This window comes from Etheostoma spectabile, chromosome 5, assembly GCF_008692095.1.
Source record: "Etheostoma spectabile isolate EspeVRDwgs_2016 chromosome 5, UIUC_Espe_1.0, whole genome shotgun sequence".
Lineage (NCBI taxonomy): Eukaryota > Metazoa > Chordata > Actinopteri > Perciformes > Percidae > Etheostoma > Etheostoma spectabile.
In genome coordinates, this window is record NC_045737.1 from 1664398 (window position 1) to 1684049 (window position 19652).

The following is a 19652-nucleotide window of genomic DNA, read 5'->3' on the forward strand; positions in this document are numbered from 1 at the left end:
GGAGCCCATTCTAGGCACAGAAATGCAGGACTTTTGTGCAAATCAGCAATGTAACGATACCCTTAGCGCTAGCATTAGCATAGCAAGCTAGCGATATTTAAAAAACATTTCATTCAAGAACATGATTGCAAGTATATATGTACAGGACAGTATAGAGCACAACACAAGACTCAACATTTTTAAATCAATTATTTAAGCCAAAAATACTTAGATTTATGGGACTCTTTGGTTGCCACGGTTGCCGGCAGCGCAGTGTATTCTGGGTACCCCTCACTTTTAAGTAAGCTCACGAATTTGCTTAAAACTACGGTATCCAGCCCCTTCCCCTTAGCCCTAAACCTCTATCAAAATGAGTATTGGGACAGCCCTTACTCTCTCATGAATGCGCAAAACTGAGGGGAAGGAGTAAGAAAGAGAAACGAGATTCAACCTTAACCTCAGAGTCAGTTACTATGGTAACAGTGTCTGTGAACCTAACCTGGTTTGAATCAAGTTTTCTTCAACAAACCTTGAGTTTCTCTCAGTCTCCTCCCTCTGACACAGCGCTCTCTCTCTCAAATTATATGTGTAATACCATTCCAGTTTTCACCAGTAATATTATAGGTTACCTGTGATTAAATATAAAATTAACACACTGTCAATGCTTACGCATTGACTCAAGCAGCCATTTTTTCCCACACCAATTCTTGCTATTTTGCAGCAGCAGTTGAGTTGCCATGAGTAGTTTTAGTTCTAGAGGGGTAAAGTATGCTGACCGATTTGTTTGTAGTGGTTGCCATGGTGGATCATAGTATCATGACTCCATTCATGCTGCCTTGTTATTAAAACGGAGTGAACCTACTCGGAGTTGATTGTACCAACTCAAATCAGCTGTTCTGGAACTGAAAACTCAGTTTCCAATCTCAGGGTTAATTAACTCAGAGTTTGATAAACGTCCTTCGTAAAATAGACCAGCACTATATGTGTTCTGAGTTAACCTCTGTTCTGATTTGACACCGTAAATTAAATTGATTGCCAATCTTCATGAATTTGACTGTTTTTGCAATGAGGCTCATTTGGCCAATTATGAGCACATAGACACCATAGATGTCCTTGCCAGCGCAGTTAGGGGAGCCTTTCACCCTTTGCAGGTGCTTTGAGACTTTCAGTTCATATTTGTATTTTTCGTGCAGGTTTACAAATCTGCATATGAATTTCCCTGTTAATGCGTGTGTGATAAGGGTGGTGGAGTCAGAACCCTGTTGCTGCAGAGTATAGACACTGGGTAATCACCATCATGAACTATTAAAACGTGATGAAAAACTAGTTTACTGCTTACACACTACACGATTCATTTAACTCTCTGTTAAATCAGCTTATAGAGCACAAGGCTGTGTCATATAAATCTGTAATGGAAATAATTTGAGAATTGAGACGCCTCATTGAGAGTAGTTTTCTGTATCTGTGTCACGTGGCTTTAGGAGACTAGCTGACTGGAGACTGGTTGTTTAGGGCTCGTAATCATCAAAGTAAATATTGGGCACATTTTGAACAACTAACCCTAACCCTAACAAGCCACATATCTCCTTAACATTCTGACATAAATTATTTTTAGACACACACTACACATTACTTTGTTCCAGACCTGTTTCTGTCTCAGGAACAAACTCTCGCGAAATCTGCCAACACGTCCACTTATGTTTGAGAATTCATTTTTGCACTACTAAATATGTATTTTAGCGTTGTAACTATTACATGTTTTCTTTACAAGTTAAAGTATAAATAAATTATGCAAAAATAACTTTTTAACCATCCACACTGTTATGGAACAGCACTGAAGGTTGGACCTAAAAGCAGACGTGACACACAGGAAATGCATGTAAGTGATTTAGTAAAGGCAGGCAGGGTAACAAGAAGCGTAAGCACAAGCAAGCAAGGCAGACTGCCATAGGAGAAAACACAGATAACATTAGCCACACAAGCTAGAACACCAGGAAACAGAATTAGACAGGGACCATGCTAGTAGTCTCTACGATCTGGCGGCGAGGGAATCACAGATTCGGCATTAAGTACTGCTGGGGGATGATTGAGGAATGAGCTTCACTTGACGCAGCCTGCCACACCCACAACTTGCACCCACAGAGCAGGAGGGAGAAACATGAGGGATAAAAAACAGGGAGAGGAAAGGGCTGCCATGATAGCATCATGACACACACAACGTTCACTTTACTTTCAAACAAGGTCACGCCTGTTTAGGAGACAGTAAGTGTGGACCGTTTCATACTATTAGAAACGGTCCACAACCGAACATTGGCCCTGTGCCTTTCTTGCCCTTTCCAATACACACTCCTTTTTCAAAAATGTGTCATCCGTCTATGCCAGGTAGAGGTCCCATTATTAACAGGAGAAGACTGTCAAATGAAGTGCACATTGCAACTCCCTGCCAAGGGCTTAATTGAGTGTGTGGCTCATTGAGGGTGAAGCAAGAGCCTTTTTTTTACCAGCATACCATTGATCCCCCAGGATCTGATTGCACAGCCACAACAGGATTTGGAAGGACAGATTAGTTTATCTGAAAATTATTCTGCTTCACAGGGAGAAACTTTGCATGTCAAGAGAACTGATACAGAAAGAGGAGGGCAAAGGTTCCACGATATTGTCATTGCATCATTCGTCAGGGGAAGCCATAGATGAGAGTTTACAGTTACAAGATAGCGTCTAGTGAGGCATGTAGGAGTGTGGACAGGGTGGTGTTTCTCTGTCAGGCAGGACAGCCTTCCGCCTCCTTTTACAAGGGCATGACAGACGAACCAATCTTGCCTTGCCCTTGCCTGGGCTGAGAGTGAAGCTGCATGAATCTATTTGTCGTGCTTGTCTGGTTTTTTTGGCAGAGATACCGCAACGTGAGCTCTGCTGCTTCTTTGAGGAAAAAAATGACCCAGTTTGAAAAACATAAACAATGCATAGCAGTTAACTGACTATACTTTTAATTAAAACAGTTTATTTTAAACAAGTAATCCTGCATTGATAATGACACATTTTGTTTCATTTCGTTTTTGCCTTTATAAAACACCAGTTGTTTATGTATTTTGGGAATGTAAAGTTTATATTGCCTTACCCATTGAATATAAAATGCTTGCCTTAGCAGAGACATTTCATACTCTGTATGAACAGAGAAGAAAAATAGGACCATTTGAAATTCAGATTCTCTCCCCGACCTACCACTAAATAGCTGGAATAAAACAAGTGAAATAACTTTTTCTTTGAACCAAAGCTCAGTGCAGTCAGCTTTGTACTGTTCAAATGGTTTGTTCTTTTGCTAAAAATAGGATGTTTAGATCTCTTTTGCCATGTGATAAGAGATAATGATATGAAATATGTGAAATGCTTTCCCACATTTGCATTCATGGTGCACAGGGACAAGACAATTAATCACAGTATTACATTAATTTACTGTGAGGTAACTGCCAATAAGGTCACTGGTCAAGGTCAAGGTCACTGACTTTGCTCGGTTTCATCAAGGCGGAGGACCTGGCATGTCATCTCAATCGTCTCATCCCATCAGGCTCCGTTTTGTCATTCATCTTGCTGCCCACAGGTAATGCGGACCGGGTTACTGTGGACATGATTCCAGGCGCTGTCTATGCTTCTGTTTTGTGAATTTACTACCGTAAATTCTGTAATAGAGACCACCAGAGACATTGTTTCTCTTCTATTAATGCTGTAGGTTAAGCATGCAACTTCTGCCTCACGAGTGGCTGCTCTTTTACGCTAATTCTTTGGTATGCAGTCCTGGTATGGATACTATGTGGATTTTATTGTTTTTTATGTATGTTGTAGCTCCTAGGGATGTTTAAAGCAACAGTTTGGCTTCGAATATTTGTAATTTTCATAAATGGTTCATCATATAATGTTAAGGTTAGTTAATGCTTCAGTAGGTAACTTTTGTAAAAATGTATTTATTCACATATTTGGTAAAACTGTGACTATGAACTGACAGTAGAATTTGAGACAGATAATCTGTGAAAAAATCAACCTCCTCCCAGTCAGAAACAACCAATCAGAGCCAGGAGGAATGTCTTAGCAGTGTCAATCACGCTGCTGTCCGCGCTGCTCACACCCCTCCACCGCACAGCGCATACTTTCGTTCAAGCTCAAGATTTCTGGTGTGCTGCAGCTGTGCTAATGGCGGAGAAACAACCTAACGTTTCAGGAAAACTGCCAATTTCTTGAGTGGCACCTGCTCAGAAAACAAAGACAGGTAAACAGAAGAAGACCAATGACGAAAAACAAGCTAGAAGAATTAGACCGAGCCCGAAGTAAAACGAGGGTGAACATTGGAGCAGCTTTTCAGAGGTGGAGGGAGCTACGTATCCTGAAAGGATTCAACACCGATTCAGACCTAGCCACATTTCTGCTTGACAACTAAGTGTCCCTGCTTGATTTGTTTCATTTTTTAAGAACTACACAACTAAGATAGCGATGGTTACAGTATCACTGGTGATAGCGCAAATCTCATTTTACTCTGGAGCTTGTTGCTAAGTCTAACAGCTTGTAGCAAGGCAGGAATGTTGTAGCAGGTTAAATCATTCTCAGTGAACGCTGGCTGAAGGAGGTACACAATACTTGCACTTTAGGTTTGATTATGCTTATTAATTTTCCTGTCATATTGCCTCTAAAACACTATTCAGTGGTTTTAACTATATAACTGTTGAGAAAGAATGTATATAATCTTACAGTTCTCACTGAATTTGTAGGTTGACTGCTGATCTGGACTTTTTCCATAATCACATCTTGATGTATGCCAGCAAATGCTTCAGTTTCAGACCTCCTGTATATGAAGCCCAAATCTTACTGGCTGGCCTGGATTACCACAACCATGTTCACAGACCACCCAAGAGAAGGCCTGATGGCTCCATAGAGTATGTAATATGCATAATGTCTTATCAAGGGTGTTGGGTAGTAAATGCACATATTTTGCACATTGTATTGCAGATGTCTGCATTGTAATCACCATGTATTGTCAGAACATAATCTAATCTGGAGTTACTAGCCTATAGCCACATAATTATAGCCTACTTCTATTGATTATCATCTGTATTTTGGAATCCTAGTAAACTCACACCACTACAGCAAAGTGTGTGTGGTGGGGTGTCAAGTTCAAATTTATTGTGCTTATCATTACTTTACCATATCACAAAAGGTGTAGAATATAAATACTTTCATCTGTTTTCATCGTCTCAGAAATATCTGATTTCAGATATCGCGAACTCTATAATAAGAAGTCCAGAAAGTGGAGTTTGTATGCCATAAAAGAGGAAAAGGACTACCATTACATCCCAGAAGTTCAGAGGGCAATAGTAAGGAAACAGGTGTCATCAGGATGTGGACTCCCTCGACTTACAACCATGAAACCAAATGACCCACGTCTGCATGGTGTGCTGTCCGGTGAACCAGCTCCCACCACACAGGAGACCCAAGTCAGCCAGGGCCAAGGTAAAAGGTAAATGTTTGTATCAAACTGTCACTGCTACCTGTTACCTTCCTAATGAAAACTGGAAATTAATCTAATTTAAAAAACCAGGCCTTGTTTGGCAAGGCAGAATTCTATTTTTGATTATATTTAAACATACACATGTCTTCTTCCCCCTCAGGATGTAATATGTAAATCAAAATATATGACACATCAAATTTGTTATGCCCCTTCAACAGGTCAGACATTGCCTCAGACATAGAGGCACTTAAAGGAATCATCTTTCAGTACAAATCAAAATGTTCACGTATTTTCTTGTGCAGTATTTTGCAAAAAAAGCTGATTTATTTCACCCATATGCAAAATAACATATTTCTAAGATGTTGTTATTCCTTGCCTTAGTTAGATTCCTCAACATTGCATGACTAGTATTGACTCAGTGATTCTCATCATTCTTACTGAAAGTTAGTTTTAAATTGATCCAAAAGGAAAAGAGCTGCTTTTGTTCTCCCAAATGAGCAATCACATAAAAATCATTTTAAGCCCTTTATTGAAAAATATTTACAAAACTTAATAGAAATGTTATTTTAAATAAGACTTTTTTTTACACAACAAGAAAGCATTCAAAGTTTTAAAAGCACAGCACACAGCACCTATACCCTCCTCAGAATAAATCCCCTGTAAATGGACTGTTCTTTGAGCGCTTTTCTAGTTTTAACGACTACTCAAAGCTTTTGTACATCGTACAGGAACCCTTCACCATTCACACACATTCATGCTGTACAAGGTGCCACTTGCTCATCAGATAAACATTCAAACACATTTACACTCCGATGGCGTGGCATTGGGGGGAACTCGGGGTTCAGTGTCATGCCCAAGGACACTTCGACATTGGTCTGCAGGGCCAGGGATCAAACACCAACCTTCCGATTGGCAGGCAACCACTACAACTGAGCCGCAGCCGCCCCTCATTGTCCATGAGGATCTTTAAAGAGGTCCCGGACTGCCTACACAGCAGCTGACCAGGACCCAGAGTCCCACACTGCCAAGCCACAAACTGTCTATTTGCTGCATGTCTAAATTGCCTGTTGTCTTCACCTTCATCTGGAAGGTCAACTACAGCACGCAGGTCATTCCAGTCCTCCTGGCCAGACACAAGACTCCTGCCTGCAGAATGTATTCCTTCATGTGTGGTAGAGTTGAAATGCAAAGCGGTGGGCATTTCTCTGCATCTCTGGCAGATGCACCATGACGGTTGCTTGGGGACCGGAGGTAATGTTGGAGGAGCAGCAAGTCCCAAATGGCTGAGGACATTAAAGATCAGGCTTGGATCCCGTGCCTAACATTGCTCAAACAATTGTTGTGTCTGTTGTAAATCTAATTGTTGAATTTGCTCCTAGTAATAACAGATAAAAATGGTTACTAAAGCTCATTATCCACAGATAAACAGCTAACATTACATAGGCCTATATTATATAAACTACATTGAATTGAACAATATTATACTTTATGGTTTCAAAGGGAAAACAGTTATAACTGAGGTAACTTACACATTCGTAAGCAGTCCTCTATAATCTTAAATTCTACACATGCGCCATGTCCTCTTTGCTGGGGTGCTGGGGAGTTGGACCCACTAGGCAACCTCTGCCCTGTCTCCCACGTGCCCTGCCTGATGCTTCGCGCTCACTGCTTCCTCTTCTCCCCGCCCGTCGGCTCGTAGAGGTCGCTGAGGGTGTGAATTCCTCGTCGAAGCCCATTGACTCAGTGTCAAAACTCTAGCCGCATAACATACAGATAAAATGTCACGCACTGTGCAAAGCAACAATTGAAACCTGCTAATTCACTGGCTTGTCATGTTACTGAAATAATGTACTAGCAAACCTTATCTAACATTATATATTGCTAGAATAATTACTGACATACTGTAACATTAGCTACCGTTATGTTAGTTTACTAACGTTAGCTATTTATAACTTATAGAAAGAGTGCAACGTTATGAAGTTACATTACATGTATTGCAAAATACGTAATGATTTTAGGACCAAGTTTGTAGTCAAAATATGGGCAGGCCGTAGTCAATGTAAAGCATATCGTTGATGTTTTGTCCCTACCAGTGATTGTGCCATAGCTGTTTATCTGCCATCATTGGTGGCACTGCTTAACAGCCTGTGCGTTCACTGTAGGCTGTGCTGTGGGGGAGGAGCTGTGGAGGGAGGGCTGTAGCGCAGCAGAGAGCAAAGGGGAGGGACCTGTAAGGTGTGCTCTTTCAAATTTTCCATAGACCAACAGATACCATTGTTCTGGACGGAGACCAGTGAGGGAAAATAGAATTACTTTTCTGGTGATGGTTAAGCGCTGCTGCGCAGCCTCCAACTGAGCTTGACGACGTAGTTGTGATGTGTCTGAAAGTTGTAAGTCTTCTGGTAGCTGTGCCAAGAGCAATCTCATTCATTCCCAATCAGCAGAGACGGAGAAGTAGGTTCATGTGAGGAGATAACATAGACACAGGCTAATTACTGCTAACTAACATGCTAGTTAACATGAGTATTTAAACCTAAACAGCTGATGTAAGTTGAGACTGTCTGCATGCTTCTCCTGACAATACGGTGATTTGTTGACTATGCGACAGCAAGTTGAGTGGTTATGACACAATCGTTTGCCTATTTTTTACAAAAACGTCTGCTACAGAGCCATAACGTGAGGTACAAGGTAATGGAGCCTTTTATACATTGTCGTGTTTCTTTAGAAATAAACAATGGACAAACAGAGTCTTGAAACGGTTCAGATGTAAAATTATTCACTGTCAAAATGGCGCCAAAATGAATGGCAGTCAATGGATGCTAATTGCAGGTGATTGCTTTGTAGCAATAAAATGGCGCTATGGGAGCTACACTTAGAGAGGAGAGGCTTACCCCCTTGAAATTTTCAGGCTAAGTCCACATTTTCTCAGAACTCCCTACTGCAGCATTAATAGTTGGAGATGGGGAGTTTATTATATCACTATTCCATAGGAAGGAGGACGAGAAGCAGGTAAATGTTTCCCACTCTTCCACAAACAGGCTTATTGAACTCATTTTACAGTCATGTCACAATGGGCTGCAGTCACAGTTACAGTGCTGATGGCACCACCTGCTTCTGAAGCATCAGTAGCACCTGAGCAGAGCACTGGTTTCAGCATTTTCAGCATCTGTGTTGTTGCTTATAGTCATGAGGATTTCGTTCTCCGTGCACATTACCATGACACCTCTAGTTGTCCTGACTTCTTCACCTAATTTTAAGTAAAGCAGCTTATCTCACATGCAATCTGCATGACAGATTAGTCGGCAGCATTTATTTACTAACCAATACTCTGCATGCATACACGGGGAGGTTATGCTGCAAGAGAATTAAATGGACCCAAATGGCACCGTTTTGCAAGAGGAACAAGTTATGCTTCAAGCTCCTTCTCTGGTTATTTCGTTTTGGCAGTCTGCAAATGACTTCCCTGTGTCTCCTCCCTACATGTCCTGACCTAATAACCTTCAAGAGAGGATTTTAAGTCTCTCCCACTGCTGTGCCGGGTTAGGCAGCTTAGTTTGTACTGTGCTAACAGTAGATCCGTCATTATACCTCCGCAACATTGCGGAATTCCTGGAGTGCTGAATTAGGGAGCCCGGACCTCAGGCATTAAATTCAACTGGCATTTTGCATGAATTGTAGCATGCAGATAACTGATGGTGGTGTGCCTTCACGATCTGTTCGTCTTCTCACGTCTTCAGTGCAGGGTTGTAAATGGTGAATTAATACAGTATTCATAAATACTATATAGTATTAAGTATTCGGGTGGTATTTGCTTTTCGATTTCAGATCCATTGCTGCATAGATGTAAATCCATATGGTTCTTTGCATATATGTACTTACAGTATATTTGTCTTTTTTGGGGTTAGTTAGTTTTGGGGGTCTGATGGTTCTCTACCCCTATATACAGTAGATATACAAAATATTTGTGGAGCAATGGATTCTAATCGCCAAAGACTTTGTACATTTTATTGAGCTGTAGAATAAATCTCATTTACATATCAGCAAACACGTCTCTCCTGATTAAATGTAGCTCAGCGTATATTCTTTCAAGAAGACCTAACTTTTAATCAGTGCACTCCTAAATAAATTCAGCTGTTATTCTTATAAATGTACTTTTTTGCAGTGTATACCTGTCGTATATATGCAACTAGTGTCTACTGATTTAAATATAGCTCAATTTTTTCAGGAACTCTTTCCTAATTTAATCAGTCTTCTCTTCCTAAACGGAATCAGCTGGTGGAGCCGTTCACCTTCCTGTCTAACCAATCAGAATCGTACACAAATTGCAAGGGCCATTCACAGAGTCTCAACCCTCCTTTAAAAAATCTACTTCTCCCTTTGCTATTCAGCTGTCGTTGTAGGCAAAGAGTGCAACCCTCCACCCCCCCCCCCCCCCCCCCCCTTCCACCTCCAGTCATCTATTCCAGCTGACCGGTCCAGCGCCTCCTTTGGTCTGGTCTTCGGGCTCATTCATCGCCACCCTTGGGGTCTAGATTCCATCTGGGAGTCTGATGGTTCTCTACCCCTATATAGATATGCAAAATATTTGTATTGCGATGGAGTCTAATCGCCAAAGTCTACATTTTATTGAGCTGTACAATAAACCTCATTTGCATATCTGCAAACATGTCTTTCCTGATTGAAATCGTATCGGTACTTAAAAAAACTGCAATCAATTACACTGGTTCAAAGACCCATTATTTGTTATGTCATCCTAAAGTGCCTTTTTAGACACTAAGGTGACATCTATTCTTTGCAGCAGAGAGCTATTAGGGTTTCTGCTGAGCAAACACTCTCTGAACTGGATAGAAATGTTCCACCACCAGTGGACATTCCAGCAATAGGGCTATTTTGTATATTGGCCTTTATATATGCACATTTCAAATTTAACTTATTTACTGACTATTTTAATTCCGATTATATAGTATTCCTTTCAGTTTTTTTGCATATGCAATTACAATTTGTTTTTGCACTCTGCCCAGAGTTAAGGCAATGTTAACATATCCAGGGAGTCTTCTACTGTAGATCTGACTTGGACTAACTTCTAACCATTAAAGGAATAGTTTGATGTTGTGGGTGGTCAGAATATTCTTTTTTTTCCCCAAAAACTGAAAGCAACCAGCCTGGTTCTGTCAAAAGTTAGCAAAATCAACCAACCAGCACCTCTTAAAGCTGCTCTAAGCGATGTCAACCGTGTTTTAGGCTAGAAAATTTAGTGTCACATACAGCAAACATCTCCTCACTGTCTTCAAGCTGCCTGTCACCAGAACACACTGTAAAAAAAATGTGGTCTCTGTAGACAGCCCAGGGTCTACAAACGGCAACAAAAAACAAATTGTGCCAACCTGCACCATTCCAGCAAATAACCAACAAGAAGGATTTGGGGGTGGGGGTTGGGGGGTTACAGCGCGGAAGCACAGAAGGGAGGGAGAGGGGACAGGATAAGATAGCGGAATGGGCGAGCTAGTCTGGTTTTGTTTGAAAATACTTCTAATGGCAACAAGAGGTAACGTCACCCAACATTGCTTAGAGCACCTTTAAACGTACTAATTAACACATTCTAGCTTGTTTGGTATTAATAACAAATTATTAACAAATGGCTTTGGCTTATCGGGGCTCATTTGCCAAATTATTTAGTAGCCAGGATTAGGAGTTTCCGTGCACCCGGGAGCAAGAAATAATTCAGCACAGACTCCACCATAAACCATACATTTTCCTACAAGTACATGCCAATTTTCTTACTTGATCGTTCCCTACTCTTCAATCTTTGATATCCTGGACCCATAACTTGAATGGGTCCTCTATTATTCAGGATGTTCCATTGCTCCTATTTTTTCTGGGATGAGCTAGGATTGAGAAGTGCGGAAGCTTTCCAAAGGAGTCCTGAACAAGGCAACGCATTCTGTTTTCTATGATATTGTATGAAAAACGTATGCAAAACAATTTGCAAATCATATGCAACTGAATTCTGTGACTGGTCACATGACAGTTACGTTTAGCAGTCTTTACAGTTGGATGTAGCCAAAAAAAAAAGGTTAGAAAAGAACAAAAAAAAGGAAATGTTACTGTAAGCTGGGTAAGGGGCACCGTGAGGTTATGGTTGTTTCAGCGGCCGTTGCAGTTTAGTTTAGCCAACAAAAGGTGAGTGTCCTGCATTTAGGCACCAAAATGATTAGTTAAGATGTGAAAAAAGATTATGGATCGTATTTAAACACCAGCCCCTCAGGTAGTACTCCTAGAACACAAACTGTACTCCCCAACTTTACAACCCTTTGTTTTAGGACCCATCTAGTCTTGCATTGCCAGACCTTCCTCCTCGGTGCTGCGAAGGAGGGTCTGGCTAGTCCACACAGCACATGTCCTGCTTCATTGGCATTTCTTTAAACCAATCAAAATCGTCTTGGGCGGTGCTAAGCACCACACAGAGCAACAGGGCCTCTGCAAAATTGCCTTGAGAAGGAACTTGTTGTGGTGGAACATGTGTACGTTAAAAAGTTGTTTTACTCATGCAACAGAAAACTCAGATTCCACATACAGTCTAGCTAGCTATCTGGATTCACCCTGCAGAGATCTGAGGAGCAGCTGACCACAGTCCTAAGAAATCAACAGTTTAAAATTCCAACACAAGGAAATCAGAAGGTAACAGACATCCGGCAAAAACGAAAGACATCCGGCAGAATTTCCGGGGAACTTGAACATTCCCAGCAGTGGAAGGTCATGGATATGGACTAGGACCCATCCATCCACCCTGCTCTTCTGCTTACGTGGATATTTGCACTCTTATACAATTGTATTAATCATGGTGCATACTGTAATACATTCATGGAATACAAACAATGCATTACTTTTTGTAACTGTACAAATGGTTCATTGAATGAGGACACACAACAGCATCCTACAGAGGAACACCTATCACACCTCTGTTAGAGCATGTACTGTAAAAGTTCATCCTTGTAAGCATCAAAATATGTTAAATCATACAGTTTCTACAATTGTTAACATGACAACTGTTCTTACATTATGAATATAGAACAGCAACCTGCTGTATTTTGGTCACGCTCCATGCTTCTGTGTGCATTCAGGGTCTCACTGTGTTTGTGAGGTATGTTTAACTATGGGGGTGGCAATAGAAGAGGTGCCAGTCCACCTCCTGGACACTGCCAAGGTGTTCTTGAGCAAGGCACTGAACCCCCAACTGCTCGGGGCATTCCTCACTCTGACATCTCTCCATTTAGTGCATGTATAGGTACTGAGCATGTGTGTGTAATTCAGGCCTGTGTGTAATGTGTGTAATAACAACAGAGTGTAAATTGCAATTCCCCCTTGTGGGAATAATAAATTAAAATAAAAGGATAAATTATTAAAGATTCATTAATACATTATTAGTCAATAAGTGACAAGAACTTTATGCTGTTATTGTTTACAGCAGACAATGTGTAACGGTGTGGTCTCTATTCTTCAAGAAAAAGAAGTTGCAAAAAAAGTTATGACTAGTTCCATAACTGGCTCATTTGAAAGTTTGATCAAAGTGTGCATTAGGAAAGCTGATAGTTTTTGCCAGCAGGTCCCCCATTGCCTCCTCCCAGTGTACTGTAATAAATGTCAACCTGTACTACTGCATGCATCTTTCAAAACTGTAAAACAAGCAGGGTACTATTCAGAGATATTTGAGCTTAGTTACATGCAAAAAATAGCTTATTTTGTGCTTTTTAGTGAAATGTCTCAACAACTATTGGATGGATTACCATGCAATTTGGTATACACAGAAAGGTGTATGTATATCTACATGTCTCAGGAATTTGAGAGCACAAATTACAAATCTTGGTAAAAAAAAGCTTTCCTTCATGATAACTACCTTTACACAATAAAGCGCCGTCCACACCAACAATATTGATAACTGTATATAATTTGAAAAATTGTTCTAACTCGAGTGGATGGTGGAGTCCACACCACAACTATAACAACAACAACATAGAACATAGAGAAAGATATCGTTAGGATCACTGTCACAGCGATTTGATGAACGATAGAAACACTGACAGCCAATCACAATCCATTTGAGTTTTATAGCCTCCAATACTGCCTAAAACACTGGTATCGGAAAGTACTGGAGTTTATACACTGATCTGATAGCACGTTAAAAAAAAACTAAAGAAAATCTACGTTGAAGTAGTTTATTTATATTCTTTTTCCGTAGTAACTGACTGTCAAACTGGATAATAAAAAAAAGTTCTGTGGCATTCATTGTTTGTGTTTGTTCATCTTTCACAAAGAGTTTAACCTGAGCCAGACCAACAACAAAGATATAAATCATATCACATCCATACAGGGATAGTAGGTAACAGCTGTTAAAACAATAATAAAATATATGACACACTGGTTTCAGATCAGCACTCAGTATCAGCCGATACGCAATTTCAGGTATCAGAATCAGTATCGGGAAGCAAAAAATGGTATCAGACCATCTCTAGCTGCAACTGATGATTATTTTCATTACTGATTAATCTGCAGATGATTTTTGCACTTAACCGATTGTTTTGTCCAGTTCACTATCATGTGTGGTGGAGCAATTTATTGTATGTACTTTAACCAGTTAGTCACTGCATGTTGCTTTTCACGCCATACTAAAAAGAATGGTAACTAATTGACTGGGAGACAGAAACAATGCATATAAAGATAGAACAGTGTGTTTGGAAAGCGGCCTGGAGGTTTGTAAGGTATATGTGATTTGGAGTGAATGGGCCAAAACAAGCAAAACCAAGTGACTGAGAAAAACCGCAGGCACACATACACACTTGTGAGGCGCTGACTAATGAAGGATACATTTAACTGATGGGAGCCTGTAACCCAATCCTACTTACAGCTGCTTGTTTCAGCATTTTGTCTGAGGACTCTGATTAGAAAAATGACCCCTGAATCCAGAACTATATTGAAACTGCCACATTGTGGGACGTGTTTGTATGAGAGAGAGCCTAAGCGCATGCTTGACACAATCAGGGCTGAAGAAAAATCCATACTGCATTACCACCACATTAGTGAGCTAATCAGCGCTTGTGTGGGATCAGACGTGCCCCTCCCCAGAACCGGGATGGGTACTGTGGAGGACAAAGGTCAAATACTCCCCGAGGAACTCCCAAAAGAAACTGGAAAACCACATGCAACTAGAATATTTTTTTTTATAAGCAACCCCTTTACAGTGTCGACACGAAATATAAAAATATAAAATATAAAAATATAAAGTATAGGTGGTGCAGAAAAAAAGAGAGGGGGGGACCTAGTTCACAGTCCTGAGAGCATCTATATACATACAGTATATATATATAAAACTAGAAACTACCCTTGTTCCTAGTGGGAAATAACAAAAACGGACCCTACTTAAAACAGATCTTCAGTGATATAAATATGAGAGGGAGGCAGTAGTGTAGAAAGTGGATAAGTGTGCATTTATTTCATCTACACAGCTGCCAGCCAGGTGCTCTAAAGCACAGAACATAACCCCACACAGCTCCTTTGTAGCTGTTTAGTAACTGTCAGCAGCCGGCTGCAGCTCTACTGGGCAGGCCCTGGTATGAATGTGAATCAGGGCAGCATTAGTAACAATGATGCCATATAATGAATGAAAAGAAAAAAACATAATACTTTTATTATGTGCACTATGAAGTACCATATAGTGTTTTCAATGCTATTAAAATATTTATTTTGTATAAAAAGAAACAGGGCTAGAGCCTGATTGTTCTAGTTCTGCGATGCTACATAAAATAATGATATGTTAACTTCTTATTTGAGTGTTGAATAGTCAGGTTGGAATAAGGTTAAAAGTCAAAGCTGATGATCATGGTCAGGCATCAAAAAATGACCAATGACCAGACTGTTAATATTAATAACTACAATGACTGCATGTAGTTGTATCCTTCTGCCAACCAGTCAAGTTGCATCAATGTCTGTCCAGACTCAATATATGTAGTGAAGACTTTAAAGCAATTTGATAAAAGGTAATGTTATTGATACCTTTTATTTAAGTGACATAATTTTACCTTTTTACCTTACCAGACTATTCTAGCTGTTATATTGTTTGTCTTTACCCACATAGTTAATATATCAACATTACGGATGATTATTTATCGAAAATCTTATTGTGTGCATATGTTGTAAAAGCACCAATTGTCAACCCTACAATATCGCCAACATTTTGATTTGAGGTATTTGGTCATATACCATATCATATAATATCATGATATTAGATTTTCTCTATATCGCCCAGCTTTACCTTTTGGCCACGCCTGACGCCAGCGCAGACAGAGGTGTTATCAACCCAGCTTATAGAATTTCTTATCAGACCATAGAGGCTTTGTGAAAAAAAATTAATGGGTTTCCCCATCAGAGGACCCATTCAGCAATACAGTCACTCAGTTAAAAATGCATATTAAGGATGTATTTATGCTTATTGCAATTATTCCCTAGAACATTCTTAATAATAATTTATTATGCTCTACTTGCACAGTTAGTAGTCAACTTTTCCTCTTAATTAAGGATGTTGGCAGCATTTTCTTCCATGTGTTTACATGAGTAAATGCTGCCAAAACAGTATCCTATTTATTATATCCCACAAATTACAAATGACATATTTTTAATACCACTACACACTGTTGTGCAAGTCTACCATATAGAGCAAAACAACTGCACTGTCGTTTAGTAATGTATGTCTCACTGCAAAAATGCTGGATTGCTAGCACAGTACAGTCAATCAGAGTCTTTGAGTTACATGAATATGAAACGACAATGCTGATAAACTACATGGAAATCAGCTTTAACTTTCTGTTAATGGTCTTACTTTACAATGTCTAAAGACCACAAAGTAGTTGGTGCAATTATATAAATGCCAACTTGTATAATAGAAAAAACAAACAATAAAACCAGTTGAAATTCTTTTCTTTTTTTAGCTCATATTCAGATTAAAAAAGGGTTTATATTTTAGAAAGACAAATTGTGCTAGTGTTGGTGTAATAATTTCACTTGATCCCAGTTTGGTTTCAAGGATCAATACCTCAAAACAAGACATCAAAAGAGTAATATCAGGATCAGACTACACAGTATCCTTGTCTTTTGATCACTGTGTCAGATTAGGGACTTTGGCAAGAGACATGGCAGACTACGTGTAGGATCCTGACCAATTATTTGCGTCTTTCTTTGCCAGTTGAAGATGAAGAAGGGGCACATCTGGGTGAGTAGCTTACATACAGTACTGAGGGTGCGCAGAAGGTGACAGGTGGGATTAATATGGTACAAATGTCTTGACCCCACCTTGATCGTCCAGTGGTTGAAGGTTCATAGGTTCACTGGAATGAAATAAAAGAAACATTCCTGTTTCATGTCGTTATGTTCATAGGTATGCACAAAAGACTGCTGAATAATGGACTAATGGAAGGAGGATATAGAAAGTAGTATTTGGCATACGCGTGCAAATCTACTGGTATGGTTCTTTAAAAGACTTGATAACTTGCCTGTTTGCCAACAAGTCAGATATTTAAGTCTGAACTTGGAAAAACTGATTTTAGTTTAAGTGCACCTGACTCCTGCAACTAACTACAGCACTGTCTTAAAATCAACACAATCTCTCTTGGATAATTTAGAAATCTGGTTCTAAACTTGCAAACTTCTACTTCTACTTGTAGATGCTTTACATAATTGTATTTTCTTTAGCATCCCCATTATTCTAACTTATTAGAATTTATTTATCAAATGTTTTCCAATTCAGAATGTTTTACTGTTTTTCTATATTTTGTATGATTGTACTTTCTGTGTTGTTCTGTAATCTGACTTGAAAATAAGGGTTGACTAGTCTAGCTGTTTATATTGTTTGTCAACATTACTGATGATTATTTATCAAAAATCACATTGTGTGCATATGTTGTAAAAGCACCAATTGTCAACCCTTCAATATTGCCAAAATTTTGATTTGAGGTACTTGGTGATATACCACCACATCATATAATATCATGATATTATATCCCCTATCGCGAATAAAAGCTATTTAATTTCAAGGTAAAAAAGCTTGCCTGTCCTGTGCGTCATTTTTAGAACTGTCTCTGGTCATCACAGCACTCTAACTGCCTCATGTTGATGCCTGTTATACAACTCGGATGCACCTCTCTACTCCCTTGTAATTTTTGGAGCATTCTGCCAAAACAGCCCTGAGTGTTTTGTGACTTGGAATAGACCAGTGGCTGTATGCTGGCAGCCTCAATAGGCCTCTAATTATAGAAAGTCAGACAAAAACAGTTGACTGAAGTCAGGTAAGCTCCAAGACACTCAGGACGCAGGCTGTCTTACTCAACTGCCCCTGGATGATTCAGACACAGAAATTCTGAGGTTACCAGTCAGCCCAGGGCTCTGCATTACTAACTACGACTACTGTTGTTGTACCCCTCCAGTCTCTAACAAAGCTCCCTTTACTGCATGCAAGCATGGTAAAAGCACCACAGTCCACACTCATACAGGCATTATCTCATGAATCATCACTCGTTTACATCATGCAGGGTTTTCTGGGGGGATTACAGTGTTTACTCAGAAAGACCTCCAAGGATTTGACGCTTCCAGCACAGAACGCAGCAAAGTTCTGCTAAAGCTTTTAGAAACAACGCAGCAGAGTAGAGAGAATGGTTCAACTGTTGCCTAACATCAGCAAACTGCAGCACATTTACCTGGTAAAAGGCACAAGTAGCACACAGGGGTGGCAGTAGCTCAGTCCGTAGGGAACATTTTTATGGCAATGTTGATCTGGCGATCCACCGCATTTGTCCACACTGAAATATCTCACAACTATGGGATGGATTGTTATCAAATTCTGCTCCGACATTCAAAGCCCCCAGAGGATGAATCCTACTGACTTTGGTGAACCCCAGACTTTTCCTCTAGCACCACTATGAGGGTGACATATGAACTATCTCAAAAAAACTATAACATAGATTGCCATCTCCTAACTTTTCATCTAGAGTCAAATTTTCATTTTGTCTAATACTTTGGTTCATGACCAAATACCTATTAACTAATGGCATTCCCATCAGCCTCAAACCATTAGAAAGTGTGTATGCATCTTACAAGCTAAATCAACATGGTGAACATGGTGAACATGACATATGCTAAACATCAACATGCTCGCATTATCATTGTAAGCATGTTGAACAATTAGCTCAAGTACAGCCTCACATAGCTGCTTGCATGGCTGTAGAATATTAGTCTTATTTTTTATATATTATTCATAGGCATTTAATTTCTATGCCTTTATCTAATGGCCTGTGGAGAGATACTGGGCAATTACGGGAGACAGAGATGGAGAATGAAATGCACCAAAGGTTCCTGGTGTGTTGCTTGGTTTATGGTTGGCACCTTAACCCAGCTACCAGGGTGCCCCCAATTATAGTAGTACAACATTTACCCAAAGTGTTTATCAGCCAAAGACTTTCTGCCAATCTTCCATGTTAAATATAACAATGTAATAACTCTTAAGAAGGTCTATTAATAAGGTCACCACTTCCTGCAAGCTTTTATTTTATTACTACCTTTTTAATATTATGCAACCTTTATTTTGGCGCTCTCTACCTAAGGAACAGGGATCTTGCAACTAAAAGTAAGTTAATAGATGTAAGTACAGAAGTACAAAAAGGCTTTGTAATAAAAAGCCTTTTATGATTTGATAATTAAGATAGCTGGACCAGTAAAAAATATTATGTGTATTGATATGGGATGTAGTTGATTTAACATCGAAGAAGTATTTGAATGTATCGCTGTCGGCTAACATTAGCTTCCAACATTAATGTTTTAAATGGATAGCTCTAACGCTTTTAGTTTTTCACGTTCGTATGCCAAAGGTTTTACTTCGGTAATATTTTAATAAATAATATGTTTAGTATATACGGTATATGTATAATGTTGGTACATTTTTTTGAATGAGAGAATATCTAGAAACATCAGTACGCTTCACGAGGGGGAGACAGTTGTGTAGTAGAAAGTGGATAAATGTGCATTCATGAGAACAACTATGAGAACTCACAATAAAAAATACACACACGCAGAATCTCAAACATGCAGGTTTACAACAGAAGTACAAGATTAACATTACAACAGAATTGAGGTTAGAAGC

General features: G+C 39.6%; 1 protein-coding gene and 1 long non-coding RNA gene across 2 annotated transcripts in view; one reads left to right on the plus strand and one right to left on the minus strand.

Moving 5' to 3' along the window:
- Window positions 1-19652, minus strand: part of zmat4a (zinc finger, matrin-type 4a) — a 228527-nt gene that overhangs the window by 147234 nt on the left and 61641 nt on the right. The window lies entirely within an intron of this gene.
- Window positions 560-17843, plus strand: LOC116689539 (uncharacterized). The gene is made up of 3 exons (XR_004332026.1): window positions 560-705; window positions 7521-7523; window positions 17833-17843. It is a non-coding gene; the product is annotated as an uncharacterized LOC116689539 (long non-coding RNA).